The sequence below is a fragment of the Vombatus ursinus genome, unplaced genomic scaffold, assembly GCF_900497805.2.
Source record: "Vombatus ursinus unplaced genomic scaffold, bare-nosed wombat genome assembly UNPS02008996.1, whole genome shotgun sequence".
In the NCBI taxonomy this organism is placed as follows: Eukaryota; Metazoa; Chordata; class Mammalia; order Diprotodontia; family Vombatidae; genus Vombatus; species Vombatus ursinus.
This window is the reverse complement of record NW_020948774.1, coordinates 12,203,748-12,228,529: the sequence shown is the minus strand read 5'-3', so window position 1 is coordinate 12,228,529 and position 24,782 is coordinate 12,203,748. Positions and strand designations below refer to the sequence as shown.

At 36.7% G+C, this 24,782-nt stretch overlaps 1 protein-coding gene across 5 annotated transcripts in view; it reads right to left on the bottom strand.

Moving 5' to 3' along the window:
* The window catches only part of ARHGAP44 (Rho GTPase activating protein 44), a 163,663-nt gene that overhangs the window by 42,223 nt on the left and 96,658 nt on the right, over positions 1–24,782 (bottom strand). The gene's annotated exons all lie outside the window — the stretch shown is intronic.

The following is a 24,782-nucleotide window of genomic DNA, read 5'->3' as shown; positions in this document are numbered from 1 at the left end:
GAGCTCTCCTACTCTCACTTCTGAGTCATATGCTCAAAGTTTTATCCCCTTTCTTGTAGAAGCTCCATATTCCCCAAATCCCACACATCTATAATATCTACTTCTATTACAAATATGACTGCTTTTTCTTTCCATTTCTTCAAACCCACAACATCTAATTTCACTAGTTGCTTCTATTACAGAGCAGCGTCACACAGCACCCCAGAGTTGGAAGAGACCTTAAAATCTACCTAATTCAATCTATATTTCCAGTTTGTATCTCCAATTTGTACCCTTTCTGAAAATATTCTTGACAATTAATCATCTACTCATTTCTTGAAGATTGATGGTAACCTGCTGCCTTTCAATGTGTCCCATTCTGCTTTGGGGTAGCTTTAATGATTGGACAGTATTTTCTCCCATAAAGCTGAAATCTGCCTTCCTGTATTTGCCACCCATTATTCCTAGTTCTACCCAGTGGGACCAAGCAGCACAAGACTAATCTCTCATCAACATGACAATATTTCAAATACCTGTAGAGAGCTACCACATCCCTAAGTCTCCTCCTTCTAGGCTAAACATTTGCTGAAACAGGTAAGAATAGAGGACAGGTTAGAGAGGTCATACCAGTGGGGACAGCAGAACTACTGCTAATACAAGACCAAGCAATTTTTACATCATTTTTAATGGACAAATGAGAACTTCAGTTATTTATTAGCCTTCCACACCCATTTTTATGTTTGCACCTCATAAATAACACTAAAGACTTTTGCTTTTATCTCTTTAAAATCACATAATAGTAGCTTTTCCAATGGGAGAACGTGGCCTCAGAGTCAAAAAGACCTACTCCAAGTCCAACATGTTTAGCCTATAACAAATACTACCTGTGTGTCCCTAGGCAAAACACTTACTCTCTCATTGCTCCTATCTATAAAACCATTGTATTTATAAAACCATTAGTTCAGTTTTGTAAAATTAAATTTCATTTTTTAATGAACAAAAATATATTTTGTTTCCTATTGAAAAAGTGTCATCCTATTAAAAAAAAAGAAAATCATAAACGAAACTAGCTTAAAAAATGCATTAATCAAGAAAAAAATCCACATTGGCCATGTTAAAAAATACCTCATCACTTCTTTGTCAGGGATGGGGGAGGGTGATAGCATGCATTATCATTAGTCCTCTGGAATCATGGTTAGTCATTACTCTGATGTAAATTAAGGCTTTTAAAATTGTTTACTTTTCACAGTATTGTTGAGTTAATTGTTTTCCTTGACCTGTTTACTTCATATTCATTAGTTCCCAGGTTTCCTGGAAAATTCACTTTGTAATTTGTTATGACACAATAATATCCCATTACATTCATATTTCATAATTTGTTCAGCCATTCCCCAATTGTTAGGTACCTACCCCCTTAGTTTTCAGGTCTTTGTCACCACAAAAAAGCAGCTACAAATATTTTGGTACAAATCAGTCTTTTTCCTCTTTCTTTGACTTCTTTGGGGTTAAGGCCAAACAGGAGTATTAGAGTCAAAGGATATGCACAGTTTAGTAATTTGGGGACATACTTTCTGATTGTTTTCCAGAATGGCTATACCAATTCATAGTTCTACCAACAGTATATTAATATACCTGTTTTTCTGCAACCCCCTCAACATTTGTCATTTTCGTTTTTAGTCAATTCTGCTAATTTGATGAGTATGAGGTGGAACTTTGGAGTTGCTTTAATTTTCATTTCTCTAATTATTAGTGATTTGGAGAATTTTTCATATGATTATTGAATGCTTGGATTTCTTCCTTTGAAAACTGCCTGTTCATTTCCTTTGATATCACATCCCCCAAGTTCTACTGGGAAATAACTCTTCTTCAAACCAATCTGAATTAGTTCCTTGTATATCTTAGAAATGAAATTCTTATCAGCAAAACTTGATGCAAAGAATTTTTTCCCTGTTACCTGTTTCCCTTCTAATTTCTGTTTGTTTGTTTTTTTTCTTTTTAGGCAATTGGGGTTAAGTGACTTGCCCAGGGTCACACAGCTAGTAAGTGTCAAGTGTTTGGTCTGAGGCTGGATTTGAACTCAGGCCCTCCTGACTTCAGGGCCAGTTTCCCTTCTAATTTTAATGGCATTAGTTTTATTTGTACAAAAACTTTATAATTGTGTGTAATCAAAATGAATAATTTTGCCTTCTGGGACTCTATCTTCTGTTTGGCTGTGAACTGTTCCCCTATATTTCTTTTTATTTATTTATTCCTTTGCTTTTTGGTGAGATAATCAGGATTAAATGACTTGCCCAGGGTCACACAGCTAGTCAGTGTCAAGTGTCTGAGGCTGGATTTGAACTCAGGTCCTTCTGACTCCAAGGCCAAAGCTCTATTCACTGTACCACCTAGCTGCCCCTCCCCTATAGTTCTAAAAGATATTTTCCTCCTTGTTCCTCTAGTTATTTACTATGTGAAATTTTATATCTAAGTCATATATCCATTTGGATCCCAACGTGGTATGTGGTTAGAGATGTTTAGGCTATACCTAGTTTCAGTAAGACTGCTTCCCAGGTTTCCCAGGAGTTATTGTTAAATAGTGAGTTTTTATACTAAGTTTTTGGGTTTATCAAATACTAGGCTACTTGGTTTGTTTGCTTCTTTATGTTATGTACTTAATCTGTTCTACTGATCAACCTTTCTGTTTATTAGCCCTAAAGGCTTTTGATGATTTTGTAGTACACTTTGAGTTCTGACACTGCCAGGTCCTGCTCCCCATCTACCTCCTTTGTTTTTCATTATTTCCACTGAGATCCTTGATCTTTTTTCCTCCAAGATGAATTTCATTATTGTTATTTTTTTCTTTCTCTACAAACTAAACCTGTAGTAGTTTAATTGGTATGGCGCTGAATAAGTAAACTAATTTAGGTAGTTTTTCATTTTAATATTATTGACTCAGCCTTACAATGAACAATTTAAATTTCTCCAATTATTTAGGTCTGTATTTCTATAAAGTATCTTACAGTTGTATAGGACATACAGTTACATAGTCCCCATATGTGAATTAATAGGTAGACTCTAAAGTATTTTATATATTCTGTAGTTATTTTGAGTGTATTTTGTCTTGCTGAGTTTTATTGATAAAATATGATTTATTTTGTAGCTTATGATTTATGTAGATTTATATATTCTGCAACTTTTCTGAAGGCATTGTTTCAAAATTATTTTAGTTCACTTTTTCCAGTTCTCAAAATATGCCTTCATATCATCTGCAAAAAGTCATAATTTTGTTTCTTATTTTCCTATGCTTAGTCCTTTAATTTCATTTTCCTAGTTTTATTATTATAGCTAGTATTCTAGCACTCTAACAAAGAGAGGTGATAATAATGAGCAGCTGTATGTTAACCTCAATCTTATTGGAAAGGCAATCAGTTTATCCCCATTTAATATAAAGCTGAATCTTTGTTTTAAATATGCATTAATTATGTTAAGGAAAAATCCATATATTTCAAAGTTTTCTAGTTATCCCCATTTAATATAAAGCTGAATCTTCATTTTAAATATGTATTAATTACAATGTTAAGGAAAAATCCATATATTTCAAAGTTTTCTAGTGTTTTTAACAGACAATTTTTTTTGTCAAAAGCTTTTTCCTGTAACTATTAACATACTAATCATATAATTGCTGTTGTTTTTGTAATTACATGACCATTTTTGTTTATAGTTTTCCTAATACTAGACCATGCATAAACCTTCCTACCATATGTGTAAACTGGTCATAATGTATAATCTTTGTGATATGCTGCTGTATTCTGTTGGATATTTTATTTATTTATTTGCATTCAATGTTCATTAGAAGTAGTGGTCTATAGTTTTCTTTCTGTTTTCACTCTTGCTTGGGTATCATGGATATATTTGTATAAAAGAAAGAATTTGGCAGGATCCATTGTTTTCATAGTTTTGTAGTTTGTATGAATATTTCTTTGATTGTTTAAAAAGATTCAATCTAATCTCTGGGCTTTTTCTTTGGTAGATCATTTATGTCTTGTTCAATTTCTCTCTCCCCACCCCCACCAAAATTAGCTTGTTTAAATTCTTTATTTCTTGTTCTATTAACCTGTGTTTTATATTTCTGTAAACATTCATCCAAGTTGTAAATTTATTATCATATACTTGGGCAAAATAATTTCTAATAATATCATTTTTTCTTCTTCATTTGTGGTAAATAAGATTTTTATTTTTGCTACTAATTTTCCTCTTTTTAAAAAATCTAATTAATGAATTGTCTATTTTATTTTTACTTTAAAAAGCTACTAGTTTTAGTTATTAATTCAATGTTTTGCTTTCAATTTTGTTATCTTCTTCTTTGATTTGTCCAACTTATATTTTGGTGTTTAATGGGGATTTATAAAAAAGTTGGGTTTCTAGGGATTTTTTTTTGTTCCATGCTCAATTAATTTGATATATTCTTTCTCTCTTTTAGTGATGATGATGTTTAGAGACGTAAAATTACCCTTAAGAATTGCCTTGAATTGTGTGAAAAAAATTTTTTTAGTATGCTGTCTCATGTTGTGATTATTGCTAATAAAATTATCTATATTTTAATACTTATTTTTTACACACAAATTCTTTGGGATTATTATTTAGTCTCCAACTAATTTTAATACTTTATTGAATAGGATTTTGTTGTATTGAGTGCAGTAATTTGAGTACTATTTCTGTTTTTCTGAATTTTTTACTTTATAATGGCCCAATACACTTTTTGTAAAGGTGCAAGGCACAGCTGAGATTTTCCCATATTCTTTTCTATTCTCATTCAATAATCATCAGAGACCTATCAAATCTAATTTCTTAAAAATTCTGTTTAGGTCCTTAACTTCTTTGTTGTTTATTTTTTTTTTTAGATTTGTCTAGGTCTGAAAGAGATGCATTAAGGTCTTTCATTATTATAATGTTATTATCTACTTCTCAATCTCTTTAGATTTTCCATTAAGGATTTAGATGCTACGCCATTTTGGCATGTGTGTATATATATATATATATGTATATATATATACACATATATATATTAAACATTGAAATTAATTCATTGTCTACAGTATCTTTCAGCAAAATCAAGTTTCCTGTTTTTCTCTTATAATAAAGTCTATTTTTCCTATTACTTTGAAATCATGATTATTACTCTTGCTTTTTTGAGTTCAGGTGAAGCAAAGAGATTTTGGTCCCTTATTCTAAATCTGTATGTATCATTTTTGCTTCTTGAAAACAACATATTGTTGGATTCTTGTTTTTAATCAATCCTATTACTGATGGGGTGTGGGCCCAAGCCAAGACCTTTGCTCCTTGCCCCAAAAAGAATTTGGGGCCCTTTTGTCTATGAGCCCTAGAAAAACCTTAAACTCCTCTGGTCTTGAATGGTTACCTGAGGCTATATTCTACTCAATGGCTTTTCCTTATTGACTCTCCCTATCTCCCTTTGAAAACCTAATGAAGATCCAGACCCCATTCAAACCTCTTCCTTCCAGTTCTCTTCATTATCTATTCCCACTGTCTATTCAATCTCTCAGACATTCCTATTGGAATTCTCCCTAAACTCACCCCAGCTTCAGGATCTTTCTCCCAGCCCCTCCTCAGAATACCCAAATTATTAGAGTGTATATAAGATCCACCCTGGCCCCCATTTAAACACTGAGATTTCCTCATGCCTGCTCATTCTTACAGGAGTCACTAATGTTCAGATTCCTTAAGAGTATGGCCTGCATGGTCCATCCCTAATAAAAACTTGTCTCTGGCTAAAAAAAGATTTGGGTCAAATTCTTTTGGGCAGGACCTGCGTATCATGATCTCAGGGTCCCAGCACCCCTAAAACTCTAGACCTCATCATATGGTTCCCTGCACCAGGAATAATTACCAAATTCCAAATTCTTCTCCAGTCACGACTGGAAGGTATGTAAGCCTCCCCCTCTCCCCAATCCCTTTTTTGTCTTGTGGCTGGGAAGGGGATTTCCAAGCACCTAGCTAGGCTTGGCTTGGAAGTGTTTTTGGGCCTGACCTCTCAGGTCCTGCTAGGTCAGACAACTACGAGGCTGTCTCAAACTCAGCCTGATACTCTCAGGCTCTCTCGGTCCAGTGGTTCTGTTTGAGCACATGGACCTGGGCACACCTTCCTTAGCATAGAAGATGGACTCCCCACCAGGAAGTGTAGGCTCAATCCTCTCAATTCTCTTGGTGCGAGGGCATTGGGAAAACTTGAGGGTTTTTTTTCTTTCTTTTAAGTTTTTGTGGGTTTTTTTATTTTGTTTTTTGTTTTGTTTTGTTGTTTCTCAAGGTTTATTTCAAGCCCCCATGCCCACAATGGGTCAATTCTCTTCAGTTCTGAAGAATTTGCCTTTGGGCTGTTTTTTACAAAATTGGAAAAATTTTAGCTTCTCTAAAGGATTTAAAAACAAAAAGCGGATGTATTTTTGCAATACCATTTGGCCTCAGTATCAGCTGGAAAATTACAAGGAATGGCCCCTTTTTAGGACATTACAGCACAAAACCCTCTCAGAATCAGAAAGATATTGTAGCAGAGAAAGAAAATGGGTGGAGATTTCCTACTTAATGGCTTTTGTTGAGCTTTTTCGTGACCCCTTTCTCAGAAAAGATAGTAAGATGCTCATAGCTAGAGCCATCCCACTAATGGGGAATGGGGACCAAATGGACTTTTTGGATGATCCTCTTCTTATAGTTCCTAGGGTTATGGTAACCCCCCTCTTCCCAGCCTCCATCAGCACCACCTCCCCAGCACCTATCTCCACCCCATTCCCTCTGGCCTCTCTGGCTGTTCCCCATTCTCCCCAGACCCCTCCTTCTGCTCCCCATCCTTCCCCAACCCTTCTTTCTGCTCCCAATTCTCCTTTAACCTCTCCTGCAGCTCCCCATTCTCCCCTGGAATCCCTTGTTTCCCACGCCCCCTCCTCCTTGTCCAACTCTTCTTTTCCTTAGTTTCCCTTCCCTTTTCCTCTGGCTCAACCTTCTTCATGTCCTGCCTCTTTCACCTTCCATGTCTCCTATCCTGCATTTCCTCCCCAGGCCCTTGCTCTGGAGGTGACTTCTACTCAGGCCTTGACCAAGAGCCTCGCTCTGGCCTCTACTTCTGAGGAGACCCCTGCTCAAGCTCTGGACAAGGGTTCTCCTCAGCATCTCATCCCCTGACCCCTCCCCCTCCTCCAGTGCCAGCTAATCTTTCCCCTTGCCAGCCGGATTCCTCAGCCTTGCCAGTTCAGCCAGCATGCGCTCGTAAGAAGTGGAACTTCCTATCTCCCTCCCTGACAAGCTCCTGCTCCCCGCAGCACCTTCAGTGCTTTTTCCTTTAAGGGAAGTACCTGCCTCTCCTGATGGGACACTTAGGGTGCATGTTCCATTCTCCATTTCAGACCTCAACCAGATTAAGGAAAGGCTGAGTCGATACTCTGAAGATCCCACTAAGTTTACTGAGGGCTTCAGGGATGTGTCCCTACAATTTGAGCTTTCTTGGGGTGATTCGCATGTCCTCTTCTCCACCTGTTGTACCACTGAGGAGAAGGAGAGAATCTGGGAACAAGCCCAAAAATTTGGGGATCGTTTTACTAGCAGTGGTCCCACAAAATATCTCCCAGGAACAGCTGCTGTTCCCACTAGTGATCCAGGATGGGATTATCAGAGGAGTGAGGATAGGGGAAAGACAGACTACATGATAATTTGCCTGCTAGAAGGCCTGAAAATGGCATTTCAAAAGCAAGTAAACTTTTAGAAGGTTAAGGGAATTACTCAGGGAGAAAAGGAAAACCCTACCCTTTTCCAAGATAGGCTAGTAGAAGCCATTAAAAAAGTATATGAATTTAGATCCTGACTCTACAGAAGGGGCAGTAGTCCTTAGCATGTATTTCATTAATCAATCTGCCCCAAATATTAGGAGGAAACTGTAGAAATTGGCAATGGGACCCCAAACACCTCAGGCCTAGTTATTTGGAGACAGCCTTTGGAGTCTTTAACAAAAGAGACCTAGTTGCAGCAGAGGAGAAAGAACCCAGGGAGAGGGCTAGAGACAGAGAATGATTCCTGGCTACTGCCATGGTCAGGAAAAGACCCAAGGGTGCTCCTGGCAACTCTGGCAGTGGGGAAACCTGCTTTCAATGCCACCAGGAGGCTTACTGGTCAAGGAGTGCCCCTCCAGGGATCCCCCTTGGAGGAAACCCCCAGGACTGACAAGACGTGACCAGGAGGGACATTGGAGGAAAGATTGTCCCTGAGGTAGGAGAAGTGCCCCGTACCCTGTCCTCCAGTCTTCTCAAGACTGGGAAGGACAGGGGAGCCTGGGTCCTGGCAACACTCCCACTTTCTCCATCTCTCTCGCCAAGCCCTGGGCAGAATTTGAGGCCGAAAGTAAGGTCATCCACTTTATAATGGCTATGTTCTTTGTTTTAACCAATTACTCTGGCCCTATTTGCCCCATCTGGTCATGGGCATTGAAAGGAAAACTAAAGGATGTCCCCAGACATCCTGGCTAGATTTTTTTTCTTAAGGACCTGGCCTTAAACCCAAATCACTCTGGCTCTCATTGATTGGCCAACAATGAGTCCTAGGCCAAGCCCTACTCAGTCACTGTTTGGACCTTGATTGGCTCAGAGTGAATATAAATAGCAGTTGTTTCTATTTTGGCCAGAAACCCTAAGGGTCTTCCCCTCCCAGATTATATCTGTTTTTGTTTTTATTTTTTGACTAGGTAATAGAGGCCATTCTCTGCCTCTTTTCTTACCTAGCCTTAATCACTGAATGGGTGTTGCCTCAGTCAAACTGAGACCTGTTAAAGATCTTAGCTTAAAAAGGCCAAGGTCTCCCACCACATCCAGGGCCATCCCCAGTCATCCTGATCTATATCTTGCCACTGGACCAGATAGCTCTGGAGGAGAAAGTAAGGCTGGTGACTTTGCACAGCCCTCCCTCACTTAAATCTAATTCATTTGCATGTCATGGCATCACCTCCCTGATGTCATGAACCTCTTCAAGAATGAAGAACAAATAACAACAGCAACAACTTTGACCAGGAATCTCTAGATTTGGCCTACAACATTCCTGGGAGGTTCCATTTTGGGGTTTCTTTCAGGAGATGATTGGTGGATTTTTCTCTTTCCCCTATGTCCTTTGGTTTTAATATGTCTGGACAGTTTTCTTTCACAATATGACATCCAGCCTCCTTTCTTGGATCTGTCTTTCAGGTAGTCTAATGCTGCTTAAATTAGGTCTCCTTGATCCATTTTTTGGGTCAACTATTTTTGATATGAAATACCTCACTTTTTTTTTATTTTTTTGAGATTTGGACTTTGTTTTAATAGTTCTTGCTCTCTTATGGAGTCATTAACTTTGGTTTATTCTAATTTTCAGGGAGTCAGTTACTTAAGTTTGGTTTTATACCTCTTGTACCAAGCTGTTAGTTCTCCAAGTCTTTCCTCCCAGTATTTCTTTTCCAATTCTTTCCTTTATCCTTTTCATTTCCTCTTCTCCTGCTGGCCCTATTACAGACTTTCATGCCTCCTTTACTTCTGGCTCATCCTGGAACTTTCCTCATGGTTTAGAGCCTCCTCACTCTGCAAAAATCTACTGACCCAAGGACCTACTCACCATGGAATATCCCTCCACAAGGCCTGCCCCTCTTCTCCTATTGGTGAGTTCCTCCAGGAGCCTTCATTTTGTGGATGGGCTGGAGCTGGTCTACCTTCATCCTCCACTTTGCCCTGTTCCTGTCTTCCTCTGGAATCCAAAACTATGCCCCTATGCTAGGTACATTCACTCCCACCCCACTTTTTAGTTTCCTTTTGTGAGTTGTCTTCCCCCCACCCCCATTAGAAGGTAAACATATTGAGGGTATGAACTCTTTCTTTTTGCTTGCATTTTTTTCCCTCCAGTGCCCAGCACAGTGCCTGATACATAGTAAGCGCTTTATAAATTATTATTTCCTTCCATTTTATTTGTATCATTTTTAAACCTTTTTTGTGTCTTGTCTATCATAATAACTCTTTATCTTTTTTGGTTTAGTCATTCTTTTAGCCTTACTTCCCAAGTTGGGACTTTGTGTTAGGACTCTGGGCCTATAGGCAGGACTTGTGGAAGGATTGTTATGGCTTTGCATGATCCTGGCCTTTCTTATCTAGGGTCTTATCACTGCATTCTTTGGTTGAGTGCTGTGTTCTTCAATGATCATTCGGGCAGCTTGAGTTCTCAGAGGGCTCTATGGGGTCAAATCAAGGATATAGTCAGATCACTACCCTTCTGGGTTTTCCAGCTCCAGAATCCAGTTTGTGTTTAGGCAACAGAGCTATAGACTTCTCCTGAGTGGTGCTCCAGAAAACACCAGTTGGCCCCAGACCTTGTCAGCTAGCTGAAAGGTTCAGCAGTTACAGAGAGCTTGTGCTGCTAACCTATCCCTATTCTGGGATATGGGAATTAAATCCCCAATTTCTTTGAGGGTGCTGCTGGTCCAGCCCTGTTCCGGATCCAGAGATGAGGTTTATAGTCCACTCTCAGAGACCATGCACTGTTAACTTGGTTCTGATCAGAGTTGTGGGAGCTGAGTCTTAAATCAAGCCCTTCTGTGACACCCCTATACTACTATCCTGGGCCTAACACTGAGCCTGCCATCCATTTTAGATGCCAGCACTTGGTGCTGCTGGCTTAGTCCCTGCAATCTGTTCTGGGCAACCCTGTACTTCTGCCTCCTTTGGGGTCAGAGGCTGAGTCCATGACCCTGATACTTTTGGAAAATTCCAAACAGCTGACCTCGGCCCAGGTTGAGTCTACAATCCCAGTGCAACATTGTTCCACATTTCTTGCCCTGGTCACTTGCCTATGGATTAAGTTTGTCCTCTTGGACTGGAGAGATGCCTCATTGTGATTTTTCCTTAGATCACTCCTCAGTATTGTGGTTATCTTAGATTTTTCTTGAAGTAGTTGTGGGGGAAGTTGGTCTACGTTACTTCTTTCGACTGTGCCATCTTGACTTGTCTCACTATTTTAATATAAGCTAGATTTGTTAGGAATGTGGAGGAAAGGATTCCTATATTGGAAGACTGGACTAGTTCAACTTGAATATTCTATGATTACTTAATCATGAGACCAGCAAGATGATGGGCAGGTAGCTGGTGCAGTAGACAGAGCAGAGGACTAGGAGTCAGGAAAATTAAGTTCAAATCCTGCCTCAAACATTTACTAGATGTGTCCCTGGGCAAGTCACTTGTCCTTTCTTGCCTCAGCTTCCTCATCTCTAAAATGTAATGAAGATCAGATGAATTGACATAAGTAAAACACTTTGCAAACCTTAAAGTACTATATAAATGCAAGGTATTTTTATTGAGGAGCTAGCAAGACTTTAGAATAGTGTTGTGGCTATGGGAATAAAAAAAGAACAAACTGATTTCACAAATATTCTGAAAGTGAAATCTAAATGATTAGAAAGAAGTGATAAAGTTTCAAAAATGATTCAAGAGATCTTAAGCCTGTTTTCTGGAAGAGTGGTGACAACACTGACAGAGACAGAGAATTTGGGAAATAAGGAAACCTAGACTTGGTGCTAAAATAGTCCTTAAGATAATCACTTCCATCCCTTCATTTTATAGAGCACAAGATAGCATTCTGTGAACTAGGTTTAGCTGAATATAATTTTTGTAAATACAATAGTATTTGAGATTTAGTGGGCAGTTGGTGGTATAGAACTGAAGCTCAGCTAAGAAGCTTAGTCTGGAGATAAAGACTTGGGAGACATAACTATGGAAGAGAGAGGTAGAGCTGTGAGAGTATCTGAACTTTTCCAGCACATAGTATACGTAGAATATAGTATAAAGAAAGAAGACCAGAAGGCTAATGACTGGGCCTTGAGTAACACACATTTTTAGGAAATAGGTGGTCATAGAGGAGCATTTGAAGTAAACAAAGAAAGTACAGTTGGAGAGACAGGTTGAGAAGCAGGCTAATACAGTGTTTGGAAGCTAAAGGAAGAGAGAATTTTAAGAAGGGGAGCTGGTTAACAATGTCATACCTAGCAGAGAAGTCAAGGTGAACAGAGAGATCATTGTCATTTTGAGTCACTCCCAGGACATGTGAATTTGGCTCTTCCATGAGTGTAATAAAGAAGACCTAACTCTCTTCCTTACAAGACTAAATGGAGTTGGTTCCTTAGCATTACAGAACAAAAAGGGGAATAGGGTGAGTTTGTATCCAAAAGATACTTAACCAACCTCCTTTCTAGCTCCTAACTTGCTTTGGAGGCTTCTCTCCAATTTTCTTCTTAATTTTCCCTCCACTCCTTCAGACTCAACTCCCTTCTAATTCTCTTCTCCATTCTAAAGGTCTCTTGGATGTGCTCTAGCTCACACTCTAAGGGTCAGAGGGTATCAATAAGTTTTATGGTTATAGAAAACAGATTTAGAACAGATATCCCGGGTTCAAAGAGGGCTATCTTCCCAAAATCATCATCTGTCTATCCCTACCCTGAGAGTACAAAGTTTGGCTGACAGTCACTATAACTCACACTTTACTTTCCAACTTTCCAAATTTCCAGAACAACATTCTCTTTTAACATAAACTTTCCATGAAAAGAAGTCTGACAGTCTGTGTGGTGTGATATGAAGAGACTTCTTTCAGTTTCTGATATATGCATTTTTGATCTGCATGCTCTTCTTTTCTCTAAAATAGTATTTCTTAAATATTTTCTTAAACAAATATCATAAACCTCTATGTCAGTCTGGTGAAGCCAATTAAACTCTTCTCAGAATAATGTCTATTGCTAGCTGCCATGGCTCAAGCCTATAATCTCAGCTAACTGGGATACTGGCTGAGATGGCAGGAGTTCTGAGCTACAGTAGGGTGTGCCAATTGAGTGTCTGCACTAAGTTTGGCATTATTGTGTTGACACCCTTGGAGTGACGGGCCACCAGTCTGTCTAAAATGGGGCAAAGCAGCTCTTGTAAGAAATGAAGATCAATGCCAGTAACAAGTAAGCAGGGACTCAGGAGTAGCCCCTGTACTTGTAGTATGGGTTGGATAGATAAACCAAGTCTTTAAACAATAACAAAACAGAAATGTTTATTGCTTTCATTAATAATTAGAGGAAATGCTAACTTTCAGTTAGAAGTTAGTGAAAATAAAGATGCAATTTTTTTCCCATAGCAGTTCAGGGACTCCCTAAAATCTGTCTATAGGATACCAGGGGCCCCAGGATAAGAACCTCTGCCTAAAGGAACTTGGATTTGGCCTGACCATCCACATAGAAAAGACAAGGTATATAAAGACTGACTACTGACCAGATAATGGTATACAATTAATGACAACATATAGAGCTGATCCATCAGTATATATGTATATAGACATATATATATGTGTTTGTGTGTATATATATATATATATATATGTATATGGAGAGAGAGAGAGAGAGAGAGAGCACAGACCTTAGGGCCTTGTGTATCAGTAGCTATGGCTTTGGGAGCTCTTAACCCACAGACAGTAAGGAGGGTCAGACAACTGGTCAGAAGGATGGTCAGAAGGAGATTACAGGGATATTGCTGATATTGGGAGCAGGATTCTACTGCATTGCCCATACATGGTTTTGGGTAGCAGTCCTAGGGCAAGGAGCACTAGCAGGAGTGGGGACTCTGGTTACAATTCCAAGGAGTAAAAGAGTGCTTCTGATCACTCATACACAGACCAGAGCACTGGTCAGGAGAGCAGTGGCCACACCTCTTGTTACATCATAATACCTTGGAAGAACTGAAAACTCACAGACCCCCAGAACTAACTCTAAAAACACTTGAAGTTTGGGACATGCTCCCCCTTTCCCCATTCCCTGGGAGCACAGCTTAATTTTAACACAAAATTAAAAGTCAAGAAATAGGTTGGAAAAATGAGAAAATAATAAAAAAAGAACTATACCACAGAAAGTTACTATGGTGATAGGGAAGATCAAAATATACTCACAAGAAGACAACACAATCAAAGCAGCTATATGAAAAGCCTCAAAGAAAAATGTGAAAAATATCTCAGGCTCTGGAAGAGCTCAAAAAGGATTTTAAAACTCAAATAAGAGAGGAGGAGGAAAAATTAGGAAGAGAAATAAGAGGGATACAAGAAAATCATGAAAAAAATCAACAAGTAAAGGAGGCACAAAAAATACTGAAGAAAATAATACCTTAAAAAACAGAACAAGCAAAATGGTAAAAGAGGCCCAAAAATCCACTGAAGAAAATTCCTTAAACAGCAGAATTGGCCAAATAGAAAAAGAGGTACAAAAATTTACTGAAGAAAAAAACACCTTAAATAGTAGAATTGGCCAAATGGGAAAAGCTCACTGAAGAAAATAATTCCTTAAAAATTAGAATTGGGCAAGTGGAAGCTAAGGACTCCATGAGATATCAGGAAACCATAAAACAAAACACAGAGTTTGAAAAAAAGAAGAAAATGTGAAATCTTATTGGAAAAACAATTGATCTGAAAAATAGATCTAAAAGAGATAATTTTAAAATTATTAGACTGTGAAGCCATGATAAAAAAAAAAGCCTAGACATCATATTTCAAAAAATAAAGAAGGAAAACTACCTTGATATCCTAGAACCAGAGGGTAAATTAGAAATTGAAAGAATCGCTTCCTAAAGGAAATCCCAAAAGAAAAAGCCCAAGGAATATTATAACCAAATACTAGAGCCGTCAGCTCAAGGATAAAATACTGCAAGCATCCAGAAAGAAACCAATTTAAATACTGTGAACCACAGTCAGGATCATACAAAATGCAGCTGCTTCAACATTAAATGATTGGTGAGCTTGGAATATGATATTTTTAAGGGCAAAGGAGCTAGGATTACAACCAAGAATCACCTACAAAGTAATACTGAGTATAATCCTTCAAAGGAAAAAATGGAAATTTAGTGAAATTGAGGACTTTAAAGTATCTCTGATGAAAAGACCAAAACTGGATAGAAAATTTGGCTTTCAGGGCAGCTAGGGGTGGCACAGTGGATAGAGCACCAGCCCTGAAGTCAGGAGGACCTGAATTCAAATCCAGCCTCAGACCAAACACTTGACACTTACTAGCTGTGTGACCCTGGGCAAGTCACTTAACCCCAATTGCCTAAAAAAGGTAAAAAAAAAATTGGCTTTCAAATATAAGACTCAAAAGAAGCATAAAAAAGTAAACAGGAAAGAAGAAATAAAAAGGAATTCAGTAAGATTAAACTGTTTACATTCCTATACAGAAAGATGATACCTGTAACTCTTAAGAACTTTATCATTATTAGGGCAGTCAGAAAGAATATACATAGACAGAAGGCATAGATGTGAGTTGATTATGATTGCATGATATTCACAAAAATAAAATTAAGGGGTGAGAAAGAGGGATGCACTAGGAGAATAGAGAAGGGAGAGATAGAATGGAGTAAATGATCTCACATAAAAGAGGCACAAAAGAGATTTTACAGCAGAGGGGAAGATAGGGAGTGATGGACAATGCTTGAACCTTACTCTCATTGAAATTGGTTCAAAGAGGTAATAACATATGCCCTCAGTTGTGTATAAAAATCTATCTACCCTACAGGAAGTAGGAGAGAAAGGGCATAAAAGAGGGAAAGTAGATTGGGTGAAGAGGTGGGAAGAAGCAAAATATTTTTGAGGAAGGACAGGGTGAAAGGAGAGAGAGAGAGAAGAATAAATGTGGGGGAAAGTAGGATGGAGGGAAATATACAGTTAATAATCATAACTGTGAATATAATTGGGATGAACTCACCCATAAAATGGAAGCAGATAGCAGAATGTATTAAAAATGAAAATCCTACAATATGTTGTTTACAAGAAAAACACTTGAAGCAGACACACACACACACACACACACACATACACACACACACACACACTAAAGGCAAGGGACATGAGCCAAATCTATTATGCTTCAGCTGAAGTACAAAAAAAAAAAGCAAGGGTAGCAATCATGATCTCAGACAAAGCAAAAAGAAAAACAGATTAAAATACAATGAATAGGGAAACTACATTTTGCTAAAAGGTACCATAAACAATGAAGCAATATCAATACTAAACATCTCTGTACCAAAAGGCATAGCATTCACATTCTTTTTTTGTATTTTTGTATTCTGTATTTTTTAATACTTTATTTCCCCCCAATTACATGTAAAAACTTTAAACATTTTTTAAGCTTTGAATTCCAAATTCTATTCCTCCTTCCCTCTTCTCCCTCCTCCCGGCAATGGTAAGCAATTTGATATATTATACATGTGTAATCATGTGAAATGTTTCCATATTAGTCATTTTGTGCAAGAAGACTCAAACAAATAAAAAAGAAAAAAGAAAGAATGAAATAAAGTAAAAAAAATAGTATGCTTCAATCTATATTCAGACAATATCAGTTATTTCTCTGGAAACAGATAGCATTTTTCATCATGATTCTTTTGGGATTGATTGTCTTGGATTGTCATTGTATTGCTGAGAATAGCTAAGTCATTCACAGTTCTGTGTACAATGTATTCCTGGGTCTGCTCACTTCACTTTGTATCAGTTCAGGTATGTCTTTCTGGGTTTTTCTGAAATCATCCTTCTTACAATCATATACCACAACTTGTTCAGCCATTCCCCAAATGATGAGTATCCTCTCAATTTCTAATTCTTAGCCACCACAAAAGAGCTACCATACATATTTTTGTACAAGTAGTTCCTTTACACTTTTTTAAAAATCTTTTTTGGATATAAACTTAGCAGTGGTACTGCTGGATCAAAGGGTATTGCTCTTTGGGAATAGTTTCAAATTAGCACCCAAATTCTTAAAGAAAAAAGTTAAATGAATTACAGAGGGAAACAGAGAGTAAAACTATACTTGTGAGGGATGCCAACTTTTCCATCTCAGAATTAGATAAATCTAACCATAAAATAAATAAGAAAGAAGTTAAAGAGATGAATAAATTTTTTTTTTAAAGTTAGATATGATAGACCTCTGGAGAAAACTGAATAGGAATAGAAAAGAATATACCTTTTTATCACTGGTACTTGACACCTACACAAAAACTGATATATTAGGGCATAAAAACATCACAACCAAATGCAGAAAAGCAAAAATATTAAATGCATCATTTTCAGATCAAAATGAAATAAAAATTTTATTCAATACAAGGCTGTGGGAACATAAAATAAAAATTAATTGGAAACTAAATAATCTAATCCTAAAGAACGCATGGTTCAAATAACAAATCATAGAAACAATCAATAATTTCATTAAAAAGAATGACAACAATGAGATAACATGCCAAAATTTATGGGATGCAGCCAAAGCAGTACTTAGGGAACATTTTATATCTCTAAACACTTACATCAATGAAATAGAGAAAGAGTAGATCAATGATGGAACATGTAACTAAAAAAAAAAAACTAGAACTAGAATAAATTAAAATTCTCCAATTAAACACCAAATTGGAAATCTTGAAGATTAAAGGAGAGATTAATAAAACTGAAAGTAAGAAAACCATTGAACTAATATATCAAATCAGAAGCTGATTTTTATGAAAAACCCAATATAATAGTTAAACCATTGGTTAATTTGATTTTTTTTTAAAAAGGAGAAAACCAAATCACCAGTATTAAAAATGAAAAGTGAATTTACCACCAATAAAGATGAAATTAAAGCAATCATTAGGAGCTATTTTTCCCAATTATATGCCAATAAATCTAACAATTTAAGTGAAATGGATGAATATTTACAAAAATATAAATTGCCCAGATTAACAGAAGAGCAGATAGAACATCTAAATAAACTTGTTTTAGAAAGACAAGTTTAATAAGCCATCAATGAGCTTCCTAAGAAAAAGTCCCCAGGACTAGACAGATTACATGTGAATTCTACCACACATTTAAAGAACAATTGTTCCAATACTATATAAACTATTTGGAAAAATGGGCAAAGAAGGAGTCCTACCAAATTCCTTTTGTGACACAAATAAGGCACTGACACCTAAACCAGGAAGAGCAAAAAAAGAGAAAGAAAACTATAGACCAATGTCCCTAATGAGTATTGATGCAAAAAATTAAATAAAATACTAGCAAGGTGATTATAGATACATATCACAAAATCATACACTATGACCAGGTGGGATTTATTCCAGGAATGCATGGCTATTTCAATATTAGGAAAACTATCAGCATAATCAACCATATTAATAATAAAACTAAAAGAAATCATATGATTATCTCAATAGATGCAGAAAAAGTTTTTGATGAAATACAACAGCCATTCCTATTAAAAAACACTAATGAGCATTAAAATAAACCAAGCTTTCCTTAAAATGATAAGTAGTATCTATCTAAAGTCATCAGCAAATATTATTTGTAATGGGGATAAGCTAAAAGCCTTCTTAATAAGATCAGGGGTGAAGCAAAGATGTCCGTTATCACCAATATTATCCAATATTGTACTAAAAATATTAGCTATAGCAATAAAAGAAGAAAAAGAAATAGAAAGAATAGGCAAAGAGGAAAGGAAACTATCATTCTTTGCAGACAATATGATGGCACACTTAGAAAACCCTAGTGAATTAACTAAAAAACTACTTAAAATAATTAACAACTTCAGCAAAGTTGCAGGATATAAAATAAACCCACATAAATCATCATTTCTTTATATTACTAAAAAATTCCAGCAGCAAGAGACAGAAAGAGAAATTCCTTTTAAAATAATTGTAAATAATATAACATATTTGTGAGTCTACTTGCCAAGACAAACCCAGGAACTACATGTATACAGTTACAAAACACTTTTCACACAAATAAAGTCAGATCTAAACAACTGGAAAACATTAACTGCTCATGGGTAGGCCAAGCCAATATAATAAAAATGATAATTCTACTTAAATTAATTAATTTATTTAGTGCCATAGCAATAAGACTACCAAAAATTATTTTATAGAGCTAGAAAAATTTATAACAAAATTCACCTGAAAGAATATAAAGTCAAGAACATCAAGGGCATTAAGGAAAACATATGTGAAGAAAGATGCCCTAGATGTACCAGATCTCAAACTGTACTATAAAGTGGTAATCATCAAAACTATATGGTACTTACTAAGAAATAGAGTGGTAGATCAGTGGAATAGATTAGGTACACAAGACATTGTAGTAAATGACCATAGTAATCTAGTATTTGATAAACCCAAAGGTCCCAGTTTTTGGGAAAAACATTCACTACCTTAAAAAAGGACCTATGGGTACAAAAATGTTTATAGCAGCTTTTTTTTTGTGGTGGCAAAGAATTAGAAATTGAGGGGATGCCCATAAATTAAGGAATGGCTGAAAAAGTTGTGGTATATGATTATGATGGAATACTATTGTGTTATAAGAAATGAATACTATTGTACTATGAATACTATTGTGTCATAAGAAAAGCAGGATGCTTTCAGAAAAACCTGGACTTACATGAACTGATGTAAAGTGAAGTGAGTAGAGCCATAATAACTGTGTATTATTGTACACAGTAACAGCAATATTTTATGAGGATCAACTGTGAATGACTTAGCTATTCTCAGCAACACAATGATCCAAGACAATTCTAAAGAACTTATGTTGACAAATGCTATCTACTTCCAGAGGAAGAACTGATGGAGTTTGAATGCAATTCAAAGCATACTTCGTACTTTCTTTGTTTTCCTTTTTTTGGTCTGTTTTCTTTTTTTTTTTAACAACATGGCTAATATGGAAATATGTTTTGTATGACTGCACACGTATAACTGCTTGCCTTCTCAATGAGGAGAATAAGAGGGAGGCAAAGAATTTGGAACTCAAAATTTCCAAAAATTAACGTTAAAAAATTTACATGTAATTAGAAAAAATCAAATATTTTTAAAATAAAAAAAGGCATAGCATATAAGAATAGGGAAGTGATGGTAAAGTTGTGCTCTACTATGGTCAGAACACATTTGGAGAATTTAAAAAATTCTGGGCATCACATCGTAGAATGTACATCAATAAGCTGTGAAGTGTCTAGCTGGCAATCAAGGTGGTAAAGGGCCTTGAAACCATGCTCTATGAGGATGTTTAGCTTAAAGAACAGAAGGCTTGGTAATATGATAGATATTCTTTGAGTACTTAAAGTTCAGACTTCTTTGGCCCTCTAAGACAGAGCTAAGAACAATGGGTAAACATTGCAAAGACTAGATTGAGACTTTTGTTAGAAAAAACTTTGTAACAATAAGAGCTACAAAAAGTGTAATGGGCTACTTGAAGAGGCAATGGGTTTTTTCTCAATATAAGTCTTCAGACAAAGGCTGGATGACCACTGAATATGTTCTAGAGGATTTTCTTGTTCAGGTATTGGTTAGACTCTGGCTTCTGAGGTCCCTTCCAATACTCAAAGTTTACAATCGTTTATATGTGTAATATAAAAATACAATATCAATTATCTTCATTATTTCATTTTCATTAAATACTAAGGCAATATAAAAAAAATCAAACTTATAAGAGAAAAACTGGGTCAAGTATCCATCTTTTCTGAATATAAGAGGGGTTGAGAACTACCTGACATCCTGGTATTTCTAAATCAGAGGAACAAGCATTGTCCTTCAGGAGAAAAAAGACGAATTAAAACAGGAGTTCTTAAAGGGACACACAGGTCTGTGAAACACAGACTAAGAAGAAGGAAGAGTTTCTGCAAGAGCTGAGCAGCAGCAGCAAGAAGTGTCATCAAACTTAACAATCTGAGCTGGAAAGAATTGGTGAAACAGAGACAACAGTAAAAAGTAGAAATTGAAATAAAAGACTGAAAGGAGAAAATTAAAGGCAGTCTGAGCTGTGGTAGAGAAAGCAGGCCACCTGACCCCTACGAGCAACTTGGAGCTGGAGACTGGAAATGAAGTTACATGTGGAAGTTCTTAAAAAAAAACAATGTTCATCCCTTCCCTTTCTCCCTCTTTTCCTGTCCAATAATAGATATGTTGTGCATGCTGTGCTCACATTATTTACCTAAAAGTTTCCTATATCTTGATTTTTGCCACAATCTTTATGATTTTTTATATATATATACACATACGTACATACATATATATGTATATATGTATATAGCTACAGATGTGCAAGAATTTAAATTAGAGCAGAGAACTAAACCTCTTTCTGAATGTTAGGACTTTTCCTGAAAGTGGGTTTGGAGCTATTATGATCTTATCACTAACTTTTTGTCTGATATAAATTCCATAAAATAGAGAAATAATAGCAGTTAACATGCTTACAGTATGTGCCAGACACTGTGCTAAACACTTTATAATTATCTCATTTGATCCTCACAACCTCTGAGAGGCAGATGCTATTATTATCCCCATTTTACAGATGAGGAAACTGAGGTAAATAGTAGTTAAGTGATTTACCTAGGGTCACACAGCTTGGCCAGTAAGTGTCTGAGGCCACATTTGAAGTCAGGAGCTCCCACCTCCAAAACTAGCACTCTATACACTGCGCTTCCTTGCTGCCACCTAGACACCACATGGACCTGAGGGCCATTATATTGTCCTGGGGCAGGAGGGTGAGAGAGAAAGTGAGCTAATTGTTGTGATAGGGTATGGGTGATTAAACCTCTAGAGAGAAAGAAGTAGAAAAAAATTATACCCTAAATATTCTTTCTCCACTCTATCTCCCAATCATAGAGGAAATAGGATAGGATTAGGACAAATTTAACTCTACCTCTATCCAGTAGGGAAGAGACAATAGGGAAAGTCAACCCCACAGCAATACCTGCAGTTGTTAAATAGCAATTCTTTATCTTAATAATAATTATGACACCTTACATATCTTTGAAGCACTTTGCCAAACATAAATTCAGATTTTTTAATCAATTCTCACTAGAATCCAGTGTTTTTTCTGCTGTGATTACTTCAATGTACCAAAAAATAGAGGAAGTTACAGTTTTAAGATGTTGGACTATAGAAACGAATTTGTATAACTAAAAGGAAGTTCTGATATCATTTAGTTCAATTCATTTTACAGATGAAGAAACTGTGGCCCAAATAGAACAACTGATCTCTCATTATAGAATCTGAGTTGTAAGGAACCTTAGCAGCCATCTAGTTCAACCCATTCACAAAGGAATCCTCACTAAAGGTTCCCTGACAAGTATCTATCCTGCCTCTGCTTAAAGGCCTCCAAAGAGTGGGAAGCCACCATTTCTCTAGGCAGCCCATTCCACTTTTGTACAGCTTTTATTGTTAGTAAGTTTTGCCTGACATTGAGCCTTACAATTTCCACTCATTGCTTCTTGTTCTACCTTCTGGGACCAAAAGAACAAGGTTAATCCCTTCTCCATGTGACAGGCTTCCAAATAGTTGAAGATAGCAGTCAGTTCCCCCAGAGTTATTTTCTTCAGGCTAAACATTCCCAGTTAATCAATCTTCATATGTTATGGCCTCAAGGCCCTTTATCACTGTAGTTACCCTCCTCTGGATATTCTCCAGCTTATCAGTATCCTTAAATGTTGGTGACCAGAACAGTACACAATACTTCAGATCAATTCTGATGAGGGCAGCGTAGAGACGAATGATCACCTCCCCATTCCTGGAAGTCATATCTTTCTTTTTTTTTTTTTCTGCTTTGGCTAGGCAATGGGGTTAAATGACTTGCCCAGGGTCGCACAGTTAGTAAGTGTTATGTGTCTGAGGCCGCATTTGAACTCAGGTCCTCCTGAATACAGGGCTGGTGTTCTATCCACTGCGCTACTTGTCTGCCCCAAGTCATACCTTTCTTAATATAGCCCAAGAACTCATTAGCTTTTTCTTTTGGCTGCCACATCACATTACTGACTCACGCTGAGCTTGCAATCCACTGAAATCCCCACTTTTTTTTTTTTTAGAATACTAGCTATTTACCAATACCTCTTCTATCTTATACTTCTGAAGTTGGATTTTCTTTTGTACTTAATTAAATTATTTTACATTTATCTCTGTTATATTGTATCTTATTATATTCAGCCCAGTACTCTAGCATGTGAAGATCCTATACCTGTCAGATTAATTTTATCTGCAAACTTGATGAACATACCAACTATGACTTTATTAAGGCCACTGATAAAATATTAAACACCACAGGAACAAGCACAGATCCATAGAGTTACTCCACCAGAGACCTTCTGTCATGAGGACAATGAATCATTAACAACTTCTCTTTGCATTAAGCAGACAACCAGTGCTGAACCTATCTGATTATATCATTGCTTAATTTATATCTTTCCATCTTCTTTATAAGAATAATATGAGGATATTCTATTAAAAACTTTACTAAAATATAGTTAAACTACATCCACAACATCGCCCTCATCTACTAGTTTAGTAATTTTGTCAAAAAAGGAAATAAGGGAAATCTGGTTTGACCTCTTTTTGAAGCCACGTTGGCCCTTTATAATCAATTTTTGCCTTTCTAGTTTCTCTTTCAACCATCTCTTTAATGATCCATTCTGGAATTTTCCCAGGGAATAGAAGTTAAGCAGACTCTGTTCTCTTTCCTTTTAAGAAAATCAGAACACTTCCCCTTCTCTATTTTGTAGCTCTCCCATTATCCATTTTTCAACCAAATTTAGTATGGTATTTCATTAAATTTCATTAAATTAGGCATATTTCATTGTTTGAGAAATCTTGAACTTCTTTTGTAGGGAGTCTGATAGCAAGAATATCTCTGTTAGTGTCTTAGCAATCACATCTGCCAGTTCTTTCAGGACCAGAAAATGTAGTTCACCTGGGCCAGGAGACTCGAATTCATCAAAGGAAGTTAGGTGCTCTCTTGCTTTCTCCTTACTTATCTTGGATATCAACTCCCTGTCAGTCTTGTTTGTTCTGTCATTTCCAGGGTAAACGTGCTTCTCCTTTGCCGAGAAAACAGAAACAAAATCAGAATTAAGCTGCTCTGCCTTTTCTCTCCTGTCAGTTATCACTGTCCAAAGTGTTGCAAGGTCATCTCTCACCCTCCTTTTTACCCCCCTAATATGGCAAAAACAAACAAACAAAAACCACTTTTGTTTGTTCTCAGCCTCTCCTGCTGACCTGAACTAATTCTGTGGTTTAGTATTCCTTGCACAATTCTTATGAGACTGTGCCATACTCATCACATTCATCTTCTGGTATTTGGTCTTGTTTCCAACTTCTGTACGTTTCCTTCTAAAATCTAAGTTGGTTGGTACATCCACATTGGTTTCTTTAGATAATTCCCACTTTACTTCTTCATTGGAAGTTTCCTTTTTTGTCTTCAAAATTTCTTTCTCGAGCATCTCCTATCTCTCCTGACATATTTTATTCTATGAAATACTACATATCATTTCTCTGAACTCTTTGGAAATCTATTTTCCCCAAATTTAGTATTTAGATCATGCTCAGATTTCCTCTCTATCACTATCTAGAGTAGAGAGTTCCTTTCCTTCTAGGGTTCTCAAATTTCCATCCCAGCAACCAGTTCCTCCCTATTAGTAAGAAACAAATCCAAAATAACATTTCTCCTTTTTGCTTCCTCCACCTTTTGAAGGACGAAATGATCACAAAGACAAGTCAAGAAGTTATTACCTTCTCCACTATTGGTAGAGTTCTAACAAGCATCTGGATAATTGAGGTTTTCCATCACTACTACATCATGCTTCTGTGCCAAACTTGTGCTTTCTTTCTCACACTCCCCATCAATTTTTTTCTTTCTGTCTAGGTGATCTTTGGTATATTCCAATGGCAAAATCATTACTCCTCCCTCCTTAACCTATAACCCAAATAATCTTCATCCCATTGCTGCCTTCTTATTCCTATAGTTACCCAAAGTCA